Consider the following 20,495-nt stretch of genomic DNA (forward strand, 5'->3'; position numbering starts at 1 on the left):
ACCTTGTCTAGAGAGAAGTTCTTTTTATCCTTTTCAAATTTGGAGCCCTTTTGATTAATTGAATAGTCTTTGAATTCAAGGATCTCCTTATCGACTTTGTCCAAAAGTGCTTTGGCATCCGTAATCAATTGGTTGGATTTAATTTCGCTCTCAAGAACCGTGATTTCTTCCAATTGTTGTTTGGACAGTCTTTGTGCTGTCTCGACAGTGAGGACCATTAGGTCTCTACTGCATTTCGTTTCGATCTGACTGAAGCCTTTTTTATAAGTTGGATCCTCTGTAAATATTACTGGAACATTGCGTATTTGGAGGCCTCCCGGGATGGTTCCTGCCCTCAGGTGTTCAATTAAAAAATGTCCGTGTAGATCTGTCCGTATTTGCTTTTTTTTCAGTCTTACGAGTCTGTCAGATTCGTTATTAATTTTAGCAGTTGTGCTCAAAGCGGCGGAAGAAAAAAGTGGAGGGTCATTTATTAGCTTCAGTATATGTTCCTCGCTGTATGCAAAAGTGTCGCTCACTGACATGATATGTCAAAGAGAAATGAAGAAAGGAAAAACAAAGTTCTCAACCTATAACACCAACCCTTAAATGTGCTATACCTACACTACACCAAATAACCGTGACTAATTCAAAAGTCGGCAGTCTAAAACTGCTCGTGATATAAAAGAAAATCGAGTCTGTACAACCTCGCGAGTGGGCACCCGCCAGACAACCTTAGGAACAACCTTGGGTTTTGACTTATAAGGCAGCAAGGCCGAGTCAATTATAATTAACACAACAAAAGTACTGCCAATGCTGCACTGGATTTAAAGAAGACGCTTTTGACCATGAACTGAACAAAACAGTTTCACTCTAAACCACTTTTTCCGTTTGATTTTAATCAACAATTAAATTCAGTGCTACATTAGCTCATTAGTTAGCACGGTTTCATTTAGACAAATAGAACAAATTCGACAAAATAGTAGAAAAAACAGTACATCATTAATATTTACATTACATAGACATATGCACACGACACTACCACTGACATACTGAAATCAATCAAACCACACATACACACTACTCAATCATACTGTGAGACACTTCAGACAAATATTCAATGACAATTTGGAATGACAATTTTGAAAAGGAGGCTATCAAAAAAATGGTTTGCAACAAAATTGTAATAGTTGAAAATTATTGAGTTAGATTGTTAAATGTACGATTAGCCCAAAACGAAGAAGAGGTCTACGCGTTTCGAATCCCTCAAGTTGTGGGGATTCTCATCAGGACCAAACGCTCTCTAAAAGGAGAACAAAAAAGCTAAATTAGACCAAGTGACCCTAGCACACTAAGACTTCCTTATCGCACACCTTATACTTGAATCTTACCTGTCATCAAATGACAACCAAGGAGAGGCTTGAAAATATTGAGAATCGACCTTTCAAAACCTTAGCAGAGACAGAGAAAGAAAGAGTGGGTCAGTTTAAATGTCGCCTAAAGCGAAGAGTCATAAAGTCACGGAAAGTAAGACGCACCCCATGGGTTTAAAAATACCATGACTTTATGACTCTTCGCTTTAGGCGACATTTAAACTGACCCACTCTTTCTTTCTCTGTCTCTGCTAAGGTTTTTTTGAAAGGTCGATTCTCAATATTTTCAAGTCTCTCCTTGGTTGTCATTTGATGACAGGTAAGATTCAAGTATAAGGTGTGCGATAAGGAAGTCTTAGTGTGCTAGGGTCACTTGGTCTAATTTAGCTTTTTTGTTCTCCTTTTAGAGAGCGTTTGGTCCTGATGAGAATCCCCACAACTTGAGGGATTCGAAACGCGTAGACCTCTTCTTCGTTTTGGGCTAATCGTACATTTAACAATCTAACTCAATAATTTTCAACTATTACAATTTTGTTGCAAACCATTTTTTTGATAGCCTCCTTTTCAAAATTGTCATTCCAAATTGTCATTGAATATTTGTCTGAAGTGTCTCACAGTATGATTGAGTAGTGTGTATGTGTGGTTTGATTGATTTCAGTATGTCAGTGGTAGTGTCGTGTGCATATGTCTATGTAATGTAAATATTAATGATGTACTGTTTTTTCTACTATTTTGTCGAATCTGTTCTATTTGTCGAAATGAAACCGTGCTAACTAATGAGCTAATGTAGCACTGAATTCAATTGTTGATTAAAATCAAACGGAAAAAGTGGTTTAGAGTGAAACTGTTTTGTTCAGTTCATGGTCAAAAGCGTCTTCTTTAAATCCAGTGCAGCATTGGCAGTACTTTTGTTGTGTTAATTATAATTGACTCGGCCTTGCTGCCTTATAAGTCAAAACCCAAGGTTGTTCCAATAGTTAGATATTAGCATTTAAAAAACCTTTGAAATTCACAGAAAAAAACACAGGTTTCAGGGACATTATAGTTAGTTGGACATTTCACTCGTACAAAACCAGAGAAATACGGCCGTTATAGTTAGTTTAGCTAACTATAACTCACGCCGCCGCAATGTACTGCTGATGACGTCACATATTACATCATTCATGACATGGTCAGTGAAATCACTGATGACATCACTGATGACATCTCAAATGACATCACTAATGACATTATCCAGTGAATGTGTGTTTCTGTAAAGTTTAAATATGTTTTATATATATATACATATATATATACATATATATATGCCATGGTGTATTGAAGAGTGAGTGCCTGAATAGATGATTTAGTAGGTGCGTGACTGACTGTATAAGTGAGTGATTCAACGTGTCTTACTGAATGCATGGGTTAGTGACTAAACTGTGTAAATGTCAGTATCAGTATGTCAGTTGGTTTGTAAGTGGCTGCATCGGTTGGTGAGTAGCCACATGAGTATGTATATGGGTTATTGATTGGTTATCTGAGCATCTGTATGGGTGCCTGAGTGTCTGTGTGAATGGGTGGGAGGTGTATGACTGTGCATAGATATGTGAGTGGTTGATTCACTGGGTTTATGAGTTCAAGAGTGCATGTGGAAACAGCTGTATGGGTGGGTGAGTGTGTGTATGGGTGTGTTGGTGAGTGAATGGATGTCTCAGTGGTACATGTCCGAGTTACTACATATCTAAAAGGCAGTGTATATGAGAGTTGGAGTATATAAATGACTATACATGAGAGTGAGTGATTGTGAGAGTGGCTCTATGGATGAGTGTATACTTGTATCAGTGATTGTATAAGAGAGTAAGTATGTGTTAGTATCTGTATGAATAAGTGAGGTGGTGTGTGTATTACTGTATAGGTGAGTAAATGGAAGTGTGATTGATTCTTTGCATGACTGACTAGGTGTGTGCTTAACTCTGGAGGAGTGGTGGTGTGTGAGTGTCTGTATAGGTGTATGAGTGCATATGATAGTGTTGTATTGAGGAGTGACTGCATGTATGAGTGACTGTATGGGTGACTGAGTGGATGTGTGTGTAGACCTAGGAATCAGTGAGTGGGTATGTAGTAACTGGTATTGGTGTGTCTATGGTTTCGAAAATGGTAGTCTGTATTTTAGAGTGAGTATATCAAAGATCATATTAGGGTGTGAGGAGGTGCATCAAATTTTCACACGGATGATGTCATCAGTGATGTCATCATTGATGTCATTTGAGATGTCATCATTGATGTCATCTGTGATATCACTGACCATGTCATGAATGATGTAATATGTGACGTCATCAGCAGTGCATTGCGTGGGCGTGAGATATAGTTAGCTGAACTAACTATAACGGCCATATTTCTCTGGTTTTGTACAAGTGAAATATCCAACTAACTATAACGTCCCTGAAACCTGTGGGTTTTTCCAGTGAATTTCAAAGGTTTTTAAATGTTAATTTCTAACTATAACGTCCCTGAAACCTATGTTTTATCCAGTGAATTTTAAAGGTTTTTTAAATGCTAATTTCTAACTATAACGTTCCTGAAACCTATGGTTTTTTTCAGTGGATTTCAAAGGTTTTTTAAATGCTAATTTCTAAGTATGCCCACAGAGGTAGGACATGTGCAGAAAGAGGAAGAAAGGTGCAGAAATAAGCAAGAGAAATGCAAAGAGAGGCAACAGAAATCCAGAAAGATAAAGAAAGGTGCAGAAAGAAGCAAGAGATAGGCAGAAAGACCAAACAGAGGTTCAGAAAGAGGCCTTGTTGCAAAGTCATCCTGTGCCCCCAACTTTTTGCTGACTGGTACTGGTACTAACTCTGACTAACCAGGCCCGGAGCCAATGCTATGCTAAACGACACTTAGAATACACTGAAAACACCTACATACACTAGGGTACACTATGGGTTGGGATATCCTTGTAATTGGCATGACCTCCTCTGTAAGGCCCTGATATATAATAGGGCAGGGGGATTAAAACTACCTCTAAGTCAGAGGTGCAGAAAGATGCTTCTTTGAGTAGTAGTCACATTTGCAGAGTGGTGGAGAAAGGGTGCTGGGCCTCGGACCGGGGCTCAGGAATTCTGCTGCGTAGGACTTATAGGAGGTACCAGGAGGGCTTCTTGGCCCCCAAACTCCCTCAGGAGTAAATTGGACTCCCGTAATCTGCCAGGAGGTGCGTTTGCAGAGTGGTGGAGAAAGGTTGGCATGGCCTCCGAAGACGTCTTAGCAATCCCACTGTGTGGGACTTACTGGAGATAACAAGAGGGGTAGTTGGCCCCTAAGGACATCCTTGGGGGGCAACTACGCCTCCTATTACCTCCAGTAAGTCCCACACACCAGCATTGGCAAGTACTCATAGCAGGCCATGCCCCCTTTGCCCACTACTTTACAAACGCGCTCCGTGGCGAGCTCTTGGTTGGGGATTTAAGTCCCCTTCACTGCTGGGGTCCTTTAGAGGCCAACTAACCTACTTCTTACCTCCAGTAAGCCCCACACAGTGGGATTGCTGAGAAGTGGACAAAGTTCCCACCCCTTTCTCCACCACTCTGCAAACGTGCCCACTGGAGTATTCTAAGTTGGGGGATTAAGTCCCCTTGAATACTGAGAGCGTTTGCAGAGTGATGGAGAAAGGGGGCGTGGCCTCCGGCTATATGCTGTATAAGTTTTTTTTACAAGAGGGGCTGTGTGGCCGCCCTTCTTTTATATTTTTAGGGCCCTGGGGACCCCCTCCCCCACCGCCTGACCCCTTTTTAAAAAAAAATGTTTAAAAAAAATTGGGAAGCAGACTGCGTGGCCCCTCTCCCTAGGCCAATTTCAGCCCCAGGGACCCCATCCCCGGGGCATGGCCAGACTTTTTTTATTTTATTTATTAATTATTTGGAGGGGGGCCTCGTGACCCCCCTCCTCAGGCCAATTATGGCCCCGGGGACCCCATCTCCCGGTGCCAGCCTTTCTGTTTTTAAATTTTTTTAATTTTTTAATTAGAGGGGAGGGGTAGTTGGCGGGCGTCCGCGCATGCGCATTTGTGAGAAGAAGTTGCCGTCAACTAGGAAGAGGGAGCCCCGGGACGCCGCACCGCAGGTAAGGCATTTTCTCTTACTTTTAAATTCTTTAAATTATTTTAAAATGAAGGCGGGCGGGCGGCGGGTGGCGGGCAGCTCTGCTTCACCGTGGAGTGTGCGTTGCCTGCTACGCCTACTTCGTAAACCGCGAAGCAGGCATTGCTACGTACACTCCGTGGGCGGAGCGAAGCACTACGCCCGGGCTTAGTTATAAGCAGTGCATTGAGTGGGCATGCGTTATAGCTAGCTCAGCTAATTATTATTGCTGAATGTAACTGGTTTTGTAGGAGTGAAATCTGAGCTTAACTATAACGTCCCTGTAACCTTTGGTCTTTTTCAGTTTTCAGTGAATATATATATATATAGTTATATAGTTATAGTTAGGACCTCGTTTCTATTCAAAAAGCGTTTTTCTTTTCCCAATAACTTTTGCCCGATTGATGCCCCCGAGTGGGCCAGGTCCCGAGAGCATTGTCTAAAAATAATATCGGGGGCCCCTACAGCCCCGGGGACCGCCACCTCCCCGGGGCTTATTAAAAAAAAGAATGCATGGGGTTCCCCCCCCCTTGTTCCCCCGGGGACCGCCACCTCCCTGCTGCATTGTTAATTGGATGCGGGGGGCACCCAGCCCCCCCACAGCCCTGGGAACCGCAACCTCCATGGGGCTCTTGTTTTTTTAAATAAATAGGTGTGTGGGGGGCAAGAGCCCCCACACACCCCGGGGACCACCAACTACCCGGGGCACATACTTATTTAAATTCCGGGTCCGTAGCGAACCCCCAGCCCCAGGGAGCAACAACTCCCCCGGGCTATTTTGACAAAGGGAGAGGGGCCGCGCAGCCCCCCTCCAGGAGCCCTTGATGGCCCTGGGGACCACCATCCCACAGGGCCAGCTCCTCAATGTGCCGGGGTACCCACCCCCGGGACACTGCTGTTTGCTATAGCACCCGCCCTGTCATAGCAAACTCTGCTTTGCTTCATTGAAGCAAGAGCAGGGAAACCTGCTCTCGCTTCAATGAAGCAAAGCAGATTGCTTTTCCACAAGGGGAGCTGCATGTCAGCAGCTCCCCTTGTGGAAAAGAAATGCCGGCTCCCACAGGAGCGGGGAGCCAACAGGGACCGTGGGGGCATTAGGGCTCCCCCAACGGTCCCCAACGGAGCGGCCTGTGAAAACAAAGAAAAAGCAAAAAAAGGAAAGGCTGGTTCCAGAGGTATGGGGTCCCCGGGCCATAATTGGCCTGATGAGGGGGCCACGCGGTCCCCCTCTAAATAAATAAAAACATTTTAAAAACAAAACAAAAGTCTGGCCATGCCCCGGGGCTGAAATTGGCCCCCTTCCTGTTTATTTTAAAAAAAATAGGAGTCAGGCCCTGGGGGATGGGGTCCCAAGGGCCCCAAAAATGCCCCCTTCTGGGAAAAAAAACTGGCATCGCACCAGAGGCCCAGCCCCTTCCCTGCAGCACTCTGCAAATGCACCCCCTGACGCGTTGTAAGTTGGGGAATCAATTCCCCTTGAATACTGAAGGTCCCTGGGGGCCAACCAGCCCACCAGAAACCTCCAGTATGCCCCAAGGAGCTGCGTTGCAGAGTGGTGGTCCTAGGCCACACCCACTTTTTACACTACTCTGCAACGCAGCTCTGTAGCCCTTACTGGAGGTACATGGTGGGCTAGTTGGCCCTCAGCGACCCTCAGGACTCAAGGGGACTTAATCCCCCAATTTACAACGCAACACTATTCATGTATATATATATCAGCAAAGGGACTCCTTCATGTTTTCTTCTTCGTCGAAAAGAGAGTCACGGACCCAAACTTGGAGGCTGAAACAGTTTATTTAAAAAGCCGTATGACGCGTTTCGGGCACTCAGATGCCCTTGATCACATGCGGAAACGCAGTCCGCTTTCTATTTTTATATTTTTTAGTGAGCTACACCCATAGTGAACACAAACAAAATACTTCCGTTTTCACAGTTTGGATGAGTCAAGTTTTGTAGTTTGATGAAGTCTATATTTTATCTTACGTTCTTTTTGCTACTTGCCTTTGTCTGTATATAGATAGTTTTATATACATTCACAAAATATGTAATTTGCACAGTTGTTATAATATAAACTGTATCTAATTGTCGTTGATACAATGGTGTGTGCTACAAGAGGATAAATACCAATAACGCCATTTATACAGCTTGGTTGATTTAAAACCATAAACAAATACATATATAAATACATATAAATATAAGCAGAATTATAAATACAATCACGCTTTCAATGGTAAAAACACATATTACAAAGTGTAAAAACCTATAACTGCATAAATGCTTGAAAGAGTGTAAACCATAGCTTTGTGCAAAGTGCTATAAAAAATTCATTATTTGACTTGCTAATGAAAATTTACATTAAGTAGCCAATTGAGGCATACATATCCTGTTTTTAATTGGGTATATATTTATGATATGGTTGGTATGCCTATTGTTGGAAAAACACCCTAGACTTATCTACTCAAACCTCACAGACTCTATCGATTTTGTGATTACGTATTTTATTAAAAGTGCTTTGTGCTAAATACTACCGCTTTATAAAAAAGTGCTGGTATATATATATATGAAGAGCAGCTGACATCACCTCAAATTACTGTGTGTGTGGAGTTACAGCTTGTGAACAAATGTAAGTGGGTCCCAACGTTGAAGAGTTGAAGCACTTTACGGTGAGCAGCACGCTAATCCAGAACATATGCTTACAGGTTAATCTAGTGTTATTGGTGGTTATTGCGATTAATCATGATGTGCTGTTTAGAAACATTGCATGCATTTACTCCAGTTACTCTGTGATGTATTGTATTAATACAAGTTAGGTGTGATCATTAGTGGGGGGCTTTATGGTGTCAGGTGAATATTTGGTGACATAGACAGGCTTGTGGAGATTAGGTAATGTTAATTTACAGGGATAGCATTTTAAAGAGGAAAGGTTGTGATCTATGAAATGCGGTATCAGTCAATTTCAGAATTATAATAACAAAGATGAAGGCAGCCTTAAGACTGAGAGGAGGCTATACTCAGAAGGCATGCAGAGAATGGAAGGTCAGAAAAGGGTAACAAAAGAAAGGAGAGGAATCAAGCCATAGTACAGCTAGATCGATTTCCCATGCAGGTTTTTAGGAGTATGGTGGGGTAAGTGTATTCTGAGATGTAAGCAATCGCAGATATAAGCAGTAGAAAGAAACAACATTATACATTAGTGCTCCATATCTGGGGCATACAGCTTAAACATGTGATTCCGAGTGTAAACATAATTTAAACATTAAGAGCCCTAGTCTGTTCTGCGCCAAGATTAAAACAGCCCTTTAAAACATAGTATGGAGTATCCAAAGATTGATGCAGGGTCTGTACACTTTTAAAGATCTTTCCTCAATATTCTGTAATTAAAGATTTTTCCCTCACTCACTAAACATGAGTTATTTGGCAGTGACTGAGGGTGTACTGCCAATGCAGAGTCAGATTTAAACTGTTGTCACCTATTCCCATCCAAGTGTATGTTGAGTGTGTTTGTGTATCTGGCTATTTTAGTATATGCATTGTACTTATAAGTGAAGCAGAGTGATGAACCCTGTGGGTTCCATTTTGGAAGTGCTGAGCCTATTCTAATGCACAAGATGGGGTTGATGTTTTTTTCCCAGACGATGAAGTGTATCACAGTAGATGCAGGAGATAGGAGACCTAGACAGTGAAGTGAGGACAAAGGAGACAAGGCTCCCATAGAAGTTCAATTAGGCTTTTCCCGTAGCACAAAGGAGCAAAGCGGGCTGCTATCTGTAGTTGAGAGTGAGAAGGGACTTTAAGGTAGAAACACCCTTTTTTGTCTCTTTCCCGATCACTGTCTTGGGTCTGTGCATAGCCAGGAGCAGATAGTTCACACCTCTTTATACCTCTGTGGAGGGTGGTCCAGTCTGGAGAGTACTTACTGTGATGAACATCACCCCACACAAAGGTTGTGTCTGCAGAACTGCATAAAGAGGTAGTTGAAAAAGGAAGCGACCCCAAACCAGTTCTGCCTGCAAAATTCTGAAAACAATTGCTGTTTTTATGTGGAGTGAAGAGCCACTGTCTGACCTCTGGCCTGAGACCAGTAACTCATGTAACACTGGCTTTCACACCCTTCAATGCAGAATGACTGACTTTTAAACTGAACATCACCTTGAGCTATACCCACTTAACCAAAAACTATAAACATGTCCTCTCCTATGGGATGACCACTGCAAACACTAAGCTGTGTATGTATCAATGAGACGTACATTCGGGTCACGTCTGCGCCATAGAAAGCTAAATAAAATGAAAGTCAGTCCACCATTTCTTTCCATACAGTCCGTGTGTGTGTATAAATTCCACGTTCCAACTAATGATGGCCTTCACTGTGCATTTGGATGACCTGGTGTCACTACACATCACACACAGCAGTGCACACTCATTGAGCATGTGAAACATGCAGCAAGTCCCAGTATGTTTCTCGCTCAGGCACTGCTTTTAGTGCCCATTCAGCTGTGTTTACACAGTTTACTGCCGTGCCACTGAGTAAACAGATCCCTCATACTAGTCTCCAAAACAAAATGCCAGTGTCTTAAAACAGAGTTTAAAAAAGAAAAATCAAAATTTGAGAGGTGGTTGTTAGATTGCCAACAGAAATGGGCACTTTTTACCCAGGTCAAACAGAATGACTTCAGAAACCATCCGTAGTCATTGGGTAATCATCCAACTACCTTAGAAGTCTTCTTCAATAAACTTTTTTCAGTCTAATTAGACCATAAAAGTGTAAGAACATTATACAAAACATCAATTAGACACAAATCCTCAAATCACAGTTACAACATCAGTAAATAGTGAACCGCAACAATAAATAATCTATAAAAATATAAAAACAACATGGTACCTTGAACCCAGTGCTTAATTTGTGCCGGAGCTTCCCAGTGCTTCGCACCGGCACTTATTTGTCAGGGCCGGGTCTACACTGCAGGTCTACAGGTGAAATGAACCCGATGAAAGGGAGGATTGGACATAGAGCAGGGATTGATTTCGGACCGCTGTGTGATTCACACCGCCTCTATGGTGCTTTTCTATTGCAACATGTTAATGGCAGGCTGTGCATGGCCATGCCATAATGAATGCACCACAGTAAGTCACAAGGGTATTGCAGCTAAGAGGAGACAACCCCACAGCTGTCATAAACAGGTTTTTACTAATTACCATCACTTCTTTCGATGGCATTTAGTTCAGTTAGGGCGCTGGGTGCCAGTCAGCAAAGCCTTCTTCCTAATGCAATGTGTAACCAAATTGTGATTAGACATTTCTTTGTATTTGGGAATTTGCTCGAACATAGCTAAAGGCAGTGTCAATGAACGGAAGTGGGATAGAGCGAAAGAGGATGATTACTGCACCATGACGTAAAGTTCTTTAAAGAGGTGTCTTTAGCGGTGTCATTGACGGAGTGTAGTCTCGGGAAACATTTTGTCAAGGTGATGAGTACAAGCTCCAGCTAGGCCCGCAAATACAAGGGTTCGCCCTCCTATGTACGAAAACTAGAAGGAAGTTGGCACGGAAACTGCAAATACAAAGACAGAGTTTATTAACCCTTAAGGGTGGTCCTACAACCTACACAACACTCTTCAGTATTGCATAGAGTAGCACACAGAACTTGCGTACACGGTCCCCTTTTATACATAACAGAGGGGCTCATAAGTGGGTGGATACAACATAGAGCAAAATTCATTACCATTTATGGATATTTTCGATACAGGATCAATATATGGGCGGAGTTAACAATTTCCTGAGCCCGCGAAAACATGGTCAAACAAGGACTAACTGATAACAGATGTGGTCAAGTCTGGGCATGCGCCAGACGGACAAAGGAGCTATTTATAGACTGTTACTAGGCAGATTACAAGAGCAACTAGCGAAGAGGTAGGACTCTTCTCGTGCTAAGCACGTGGAGACATGGCAATACAAAATGGAGTCCGGACATTGGTCAACATAAGACAAGAAACACGTTTTGACTGTAGAGAATTCATGTCTTCAGTGAATGCTTAATCATATCGCTGTTTTAGTTTTCAACAGACGACCCTTTCAGCATTTACTGAAGACATTCGGCTTATTAGGATAATCATCATATATGTCAATTTTCATCATCTCTTCCACCTCCTTGTTTAAGTTTTTCTGATAGGTGACATTGGCAATAGCTTTCTTATCAGGAATACAAAATGACACACATAAAGAACAGACTAAGGGACCACACTGAACACAGATGCAGCAGGAAAACAGAACTGCTACAATAATACAGAGACCAGTTAAGGCTTTCCATCCCCATGTAGTGATCAATGCCCAAAACCATCCAGAAAAGGTCCAAGTGCCATTTTCTGTATGAATCTCAGCTGCGATTTTATGCAATTGATTAATAGCGTTATAGACTGATGGCGTGTGGTCAGGAATAAATACACAACAACTACTTCTGATAATCCTACATGCTCCACCTCTGTCTGCTAACATAACATCTAATACCATACGATTCTGTAACGCAACAATTCTAGTGATTTGCAATTCTTCCGTAAGATTCCCAAGAGCAGCAGCAGCTTGATTCGTTACAGCCTCTACAACTCTTGTTAATCGTCGAACCTTCCTACTATTTAGGGCAGCTCCAACAAAGAAAAACAATCCTAAGTTAAAATCAACATACTGCTGTAAGCTAGTGTCGGTTTGGTCAACATCATCAATAGATAGAGTACGTTTATACCTATTTACAGTTACATTGTTCAATAACTTCAAGTCTTTATGATAGGATGCAGGTGCTAAGAATACAGGGGGTAATAGGAACGCTACATAACACACTCCGGACCAGCCGGCGGGTAAGCGGTAATAACCTTTATTCCCACATACAAAGTACGTATTATGGGAAGCTAAGAAAGTACTATTATTTAATCCATCTATATTCAAAACAATAATACAATCACTAACACCAACAGGAATATGACTGACACTCTGGACACACAGGTCCGCTTAAGCTTGCGCCACTTGAATTACAAATTTCTCATTTCCAACAATGTCTCTGGTGTTCGTGAAGATGTAGGGGGTTGATTCATTATCTGGTCGATATTCTTCCCACTCCCATATTGTCCCATTAGCTTGTGGATAGCCTTCTTTATCTTGATGACATTCCTTATTAAGTCTAAAAAGTAGTCGTCCCACTGTAGGTTTCCGTGTGGCAAAAAGCAAAGTGTACCATGCTCTACAAGAGCCATTATGAGAGAAAGGAAGAGGTATGAACGGCGTTCCTCCTTTCTTCTGATGAGCTGGCATCATACCACATATCCAACAGTTCGTAGCATTTGTAGCAACATGGGTATGATGCAACATCTGGATAAAAGTATTATTCAAATAAGACTGACGATGCTTCAATTCTTGATACGGAAGGGTGTAAAGTAGTCCTCCTCAGGCACTGGAGTAGTCAAAACAAGCAACTCACGGGCAGGAGTCACATCCTCAACAAACCACATGGTTATACCAACAATAGCTACAATGATAATAAAACTTGTCGCACAAAAAATCTTCTTCTTCTCCATTTTGTAGTAAAAGTCAATATCTTCCTGAAACTAAAAGGTTGTCAGAACTCTTCCTCTTAGGCAGCCGTTGATTTCTTCACCAGCGGGTCAAGACGGGTGTCACTACACTAATGCAGGGCTGATCCCCCCCCTTGCCTCATTGGCTCTCCGTTACACTAACCTAAGGGCCGTTCTGACAACGTGTCCCGATACGGAAAGAAATCACTTTCTCGGTCTGAGATGATATCTTCTTCCTCCAGGAATCGCTTGGTCCGGGAAGAGCTCCTCAGTGTCGTTCGGTTCCACAGCACGGCCTTTCTCTGCAGTCAGGATTTCTCGATGGTCGGTCAATACAGCAGGCTCCACTAATCCAGGTGGCACTTTACGACAGTGCAGGGAGTGGATCCAGTTCTTCCGATTGGAGACTCTCACAGCTGTCCTCGTTGCGAGCAAGACTTGCTCAGGACCAACCCATCTCGGCTCCAGACTGTTCATCCTTTCAAACACCTTGAGCATAACATAGTCTCCAGGCCGGAGATAATGTCCTTCACCTGTGGACCGGTCAGGGAGCGCTTCTCGAACCTGTCGATGAATAGAAACCAAATTATCAGTTAACTGTGCCAGATAATCATTCATCATTACACAAGGTACATCATACACTGACTTCGGTTTCGGTGGACCCCAAATATTCATTGGGCGTCCGAACACGATCTCATATGGCGTGAGACCAGTCCGAGAATGCGGTATCGATCTAATTGACAATAATGCCAGCGGTAAAGCGTCTGGCCAAGTCAAAGAAGTCGAAGCTTGGTTCTTAGCGATCTTAAGCTTCAAAGTACCGTTATATTTCTCAACCAATCCCGCAGACTGAGGGTGAAACACTGCATGAAATTTCTGGGTGATTCCCAGTCCTTTCAGGACATACTTGATAACGTCTGCTATAAAATGAGGTCCGTTATCACTCCACAACAATCTACAAACACCATATCGAGGGAAGAACTCCTTCAATAGCATCTTGGCTGTAGTCATTGCAGTATTGTCTTTAGTAGGGTATGCCTCAACCCACTTACTGAAGGCACAAACCACTACTAGAACATACTTCAGATTGTTACAGCGTTCAAGCTGAATGTAATCCATCTGCAAAACCTCAAAGGGTGCAGTAGGTGTTGCAAATCCTCCTGCTGGAGTTCGTGTACCCTTTCCTGGGTTATACTTCAGGCAAATCATGCAAGTCTGCACTACCCTCTTTGCCGTGCTAGCAATCTCCGGATGCTCCCAAACTCGTGTTAATAATTTTACAATTGCGGAAGCTCCGACATGTGCTAGTCCATGTGCCATCTGAACCATAGGTTGTACGAAAACTGTTGGTAACTTCCATTTATCCATCTGCTTATTTGTCCAACACCCTTCATCATCCAATTCTCCATCATTGGACCATTGCTCCCGTTCCTTATCGGAAGCGGTCCTCTGTATCTCTAGCACTTCTCTCCTAGCATCGTGCCATCTTTCTGCCTGTGACTTCACAACATACATTGCAGTAGAGTCAGGCTGCATCGCAGTCTTTCGTGCCACCCGGTCTGCCAAAGCATTCCCTTCCCCAACTGTATCAACCACCTTTTTGTGGGCACTACATTTAACTATAGCAATCTTCTTTGGATATGTTAATGCAGTCAAAAGGTTGTGAACTAACTCTCCATACATTATCTGTGCTCCATGTGACGTTAGAAACCCTCTCTCCTTCCAGAGTAGGCCAAAATTGTGCGCTACTCTGAAGGCATAACGGCTATCTGTATAAACATTCACACACAATCCTGTACTGAGCTCACATGCTCGTGTTAATGCTATCAGTTCCGCTGCTTGAGCTGATTTCTGCGGTATGCGTGCTGTCTCCACTATTGTTTGTAATGTGGTAATTGCATACGCTGCTGAAGTCGTACCATCTGGTAGCTTCAGGCATGATCCGTCCACCCATAGTTCTCCATCTACATCTGTAAAGGGCGTATCCTGGAGATCAATACGACCCTTTGTCTGTTCCTCAGTCACGAGAATACAGTCATGTGCTTTTTGTGCTTCAGACTGAGTTTCTGGGAACGGCAACAATGTGGCTGGATTTAACGTTGCACACCTCTTCAACGTAATATGAGGAGCCAAAAGCGTCAATTCATATCCCGTTAAACGAGCACTGGTCAAATGCTGCGTCTTTGTCTGATTAAGCAGGGCATCAACAGCATGGGGAACTAATACCAACAGCTTATGAGATAACACAATTCCCTCGCTTTGGCGTATTGACACAGCTGTCGCCGCAACCGAGTGAAAACAACCAGGCAATGCTCGGGCAACAGGATCAAGTACGGCCGAAAAATATGCACAAGGGCGCTGCTTGTCGCCGTGCATCTGCACTAAAACTGATAATGCACATCCATCTCTCTCATGTACATACAATGTAAAGGGCTTCGTATAATCAGGGGTACCTAACACTGGTGCTGAACAAAGGGCTTGTCGCAATTGCTGAAAGGCAATTTCACACTCATTTGACCAGGGAAGAGGAATTGGGGTATCTTTTGTCAAAAGTGCTAACAATGGTTTAACTATATATGAAAACCCCAATATTCATTGCCTACAAAAAGAAGCAAGACCCAAAAATGCACGCACGTCCTTCTGTGTGGAAGGTGCTGGCGTGTCCAAAATTGCTTGAATACGATCTGGTGTGAGTGTACGCCCCTCCTTAGACAAAAGGTGACCCAAGTAAGTCACCTTTGGTCTACAAAATTGCAATTTCTTCTTCGACACTTTGTGATTGTGAGATGCCAAAAAGGAAAGCAAGGATAACGTGCACTTCTCAGATAGCTCAGGAGTGTCGGCCGCCAACAAGATGTCGTCGACATATTGTATAAGGGCCACACCATCAGGCAGAACAAAGGAATCGAATTGTCTTTTCAATGCTTGACTGTAAATGCTAGGACTCTCTGTATAACCCTGAGGGACTCTACAAAATCTATAAGACCGATTATTCAAAGTGAAGCCGAAAAAGTACCGGCTATCAGGATGAATAGGAATCGAAAAGAAAGCATTTTTCAAATCGATAACCGAGAATGTGGTCGTCGTTGGCGGGACCAGAGTAAGCAATGTAGTAATATCAGAAACCACTGGATACTGAGGTATCACTATCTTATTCACCTCCCTTAAGTCAATAATAAAACGATAAACCCTAGTATCAGTATCTTTCTTCAAAATGGGTAGAATAGGACTGTTGCAGACATTGTCTGGAACTTCCTCCACTACTCCCACCTTAATCAAATCCTGCACAATCTGTATGAGTGCCTCCTCCCCCTCCTGGGGAATACGATATTGAGGGAGGCGTGGTAACACAGCACCCTCCTTGACACTAATGTGTACAGGCGGAATCACCATCTGTCCCACATCAGTATCCGAAGTGGCCCACAAAGTACGAGGGAGGGAAGCTAATACAGTATCCTCTGCAACCACACACATCCGTTCTGCCATGGGTGATTGTCATTTAATATCACACATACTCCAGTAGGGGAGCAGCGGATCGTAGCTCTGAAGTGCTTAAGCATATCAAGACCCATAATGTTGTCAGGCGTGTTCGGAGCAAGCAAAAACGGACAGGGTGCAGAAAGTTGGTTAACATGAAATGCAAGGGGTTGGGATAGAGGGGTGCGAGAGAGTGTACCATCATATCCTACCGATGTAACCATTAAGTCAGATGGGGGAGCCCTCGGAACCAATTGTTTGGACAGCGCACTGCGAGTAGCTCCTGTATCAACTAGGAACCGATCAGTAGAACCCAGAACATTTGCTGTAACATAAGGACCCCTCTGATCAACCGGCACTTCAACTGATTCCAACCCCCACCCAACGCAATCCTATGCATGCTGCGAATCATGGTACCCAGGGCGGTCATTCCCAGACATTTGATACTGATTTTGCCGATCAAATACATTAGGTCTATCTCGTTGCTGCACGTTAGGCTCAAATCGAACACGATCATTGGAATTCCCTCTGAAGTTCAAAAAGCCCCCTGTACCTCTCGGCGGTCCCTGACCACGTTCCTGACGAGATGCATATAATACCGGACAATCCCTGGCCCAATGACCCAACTGTTTGCAATACGCACATTGATTTCTATTAACATCCGACCGACCCGAAGGGGAACCATAAAATCCTCCTCTACCTCTCTCAACACCCCGACGAGGCGGACCATACACTTGTGCTAACATCACCTTAGTTTTCAAATCTTTCGATTTCTTCTCCTCATGACCCTTCGCTTCTTGTTCCTGACGCTCATAATACTGAGCCATAGTCAAGAGGGATGCCGGAGACGAGGTGGACCAAGAGCTTTCACTCGCTTTTAATCGAGCTGCTATTCCCGGTAATAAATTCGCCACATATTTATCAACAAAAAGATGTCGACCCGTATCATCCGTAAGTGACTGACCACTGAAATCATGAAATGTTTCCTCAAAGCGCGTAAAGAAGTCTGAAACTGATTCATCAACCTTCTGTTTACACGAGGCTAACATATTCCAGTCAATCTTTTTAGGGGGAATAATCGTTTTCAACTTAGTCAAGATAGCAGCAGGAAGATCTAAAATAAGCTGGGGCGGTTTTTGCGCGGGCTTTCTCTCCCTATCCTCATCCTCAATCTCAGACCATTTGGCCTTAAAAACGGTTTGATCATCCACCTTCCGCACAGATCGCCACATATCCGGTGGTAAAATGAGCCCAAAGAACAAATCTATATCTGCTAAAGTCATAGTACAAGAATTCAAGGCCCCTTCGACCTCCTCATAAAAGGCCGCTGGATTCTTGCGGGGGTCAGGCAATGCATTCTTCAATGCCATAACATCAGTCCTATGCCAGGGAGTATAAACCCAATTATACACGAAATATCCCCTAGCGTCGGGGGAAGACGTGTCTGAACTAGTTCCCGCTCCTTTAGGAGGAACATACAAAGGTGCCGCCTCTCGCATCGGTTTAGCATGCACTAGCTCAATCTTATCTGACTGAAGAATAGCCGACTGTTTCCCGCCGACATGTGGATTCGATCGCTCCTCCTCCCCTGTCTTTTGGCGCGCTTCCTCTTTGAGTTCAAACGTCGCGTCCCGCAATGCAAACAGCCGTCGAACCGCATCGGGTACCTTAGAGGGAGAAAAGACACCGTTACGTAATGCTTTAGAATCTAATACTATATCATCAGGCTCAAGAACATCAGAATATTTCCGAAAGGCAGTAACCACTTCATCAGAAAAAGTTTCAGCAAAATATAACTTTTCCCTATCCTGCCAACTTTCCAAAGATGCCAATAATTCAGTAAGAGATAGCTTGCCTTTAAGCGCACGAAAAGAAATTTTCCGAAGCTCACCCATACGATCAGTTGATAACATGAACCGCGTGTCTACCTTATCCGAAACCGATCCAGAATCCTGTGACCTCGGGGCAGACGCGCCAACATAAGGGGGCGGAGAGCGATCTAATAAATAAAAATCATCTTCAAGATTAGTAAGGACAGGATAAAGTGGCTGGCGGACAGCATATTGACCCGATACTTGCAACCTACGCTCTTTCTCTTGTCTCTCCGCCAGTTCTCTTTCCTCCCGACGCTTCGCTTCCTGCGCTCTCACATGATCATTTTTCCGTTGCTCTTTATCAATCAGCGCTTTCTCACGTTTCTCCCGCTCACGCACTTCCTTCACCCATAACCGTACACATTCAAACATGTCTTGCCTAGCACGCCGTTTACACATACACTGTTCCACATACTCAATCTTACGCATATCAAACGCTCCATACAAAGGCCATCGTAACTCAGGATCCTTTTTGGTGTATTTCCTCAAGATTTAACCGGTTTCCAAAGCAGCAGCACCACTTACGGAGTGCGCTAAAAGCAGGCATGCTCAAAAATAATGCGAAATATGCAGTATTATCAAAAATGGCACTTAACCTCTTCAATGCCCGTGACGAGCTGGTCTCGTCATGGGCCGCGGTTGCGCTGTGCCCATGACGAGACCAGCTCGTCACAAACCCCGCCCGCTAATGAAACGGCCGGCACAGGGCGGGGAAAGGGGCGGGCACTGAAGGGGTTAAACGTTGCGCCGTTCAAATTTAAACAACTCCGGAGAAATATCTCCACATTACCTGCCTATATGTGTTGCAACGCATATATTCCCACAGTAATCAATACAAATATGACCGGTCATCACAAATCAAACTCAAATAGCCAACCCAGGCTTCAAAACTCGGAGCAAGTACCGTACAACGGTTCTTACCAATCAAGAGCGTCCAGATTCCAACTGCCAAGTTCCAAAATTCGCCCAAACGGCTATCACGCGGCAAACCGACAGAAGAGGTCTCAGTCGAGGACCGGCGCCACCCAGATGGTCAGCTCGGAAGGGAAGGAAGAAAAACCTCGGGATGCCAGGACTAAGAGACGCCGCTGGCAGTGATCACATCCCCGGCCAAATTCCTCACCTTCGTCACGACCAGTCCTTCGAGCATCCGAGTCGCCGATGAGCCCCACGTGACGGGCGCCAATTGATGAGTACAAGCCCCAGCTAGGCCCGCAAATACAAGGGTTCGCCCTCCTATGTACGAAAACTAGAAGGAAGTTGGCACGGAAACTGCAAATACAAAGACAGAGTTTATTAACCCTTAAGGGTGGTCCTACAACCTACACAACACTCTTCAGTATTGCATAGAGTAGCACACAGAACTTGCGTACACAGTCTCTTTTATACACAACAGAGGGGCTCATAAGTGGGTGGATACAACATAGAGCAAAATTCATTACCATTTATGGACATTTTCGATACAGGATCAATATATGGGCGGAGTTAACAATTTCCTGAGCCCGCGAAAACATGGTCAAACAAGGACTAACTGATAACAGATGTGGTCAAGTCTGGGCATGCGCCAGACGGACAAAGGAGCTATTTATAGATTGTTACTAGGCAGATTACAAGAGCAACTAGCGAAGAGGTAGGACTCTTCTCGTGCTAAGCACGTGAAGACATGGCAATACAAAATGGAGTCCGGACATTGGTCAACATAAGACAAGAAACACGTTTTGACTGTAGAGAATTCATGTCTTCAGTGAATGCTTAATCATATCGCTGTTTTAGTTTTCAACAAAGGCACGTGTGCAGAATAGAGATACACTGAACAGCTAGCTTTGTGGGATGTAATTGGAATATATATGATTGTATGTGACTTAGCTGCAAAGCAGTGGCACTACTAAATGAATACATTAAATAGTGAGGGAGATGCAGTGGTGCGTGTAATGCAATAATGGGCCCCCCTAAATAAATACGCCTCGGGACTCTTTGACTCTCGTGTGTAACGAATATTCATAAACCACCTGAGGATGAATGGGTGACTCTTGAAGGGAAGGTTGACGGGCAGGGTGGATTGGCAAAAGGACCCAAGGGTAGCTGGTTTGTTTTCTATTGATGAAGTGCCCCCACCTG

The sequence above is a fragment of the Triturus cristatus genome, chromosome 2_1, assembly GCF_964204655.1.
Source record: "Triturus cristatus chromosome 2_1, aTriCri1.1, whole genome shotgun sequence".
Lineage (NCBI taxonomy): Eukaryota > Metazoa > Chordata > Amphibia > Caudata > Salamandridae > Triturus > Triturus cristatus.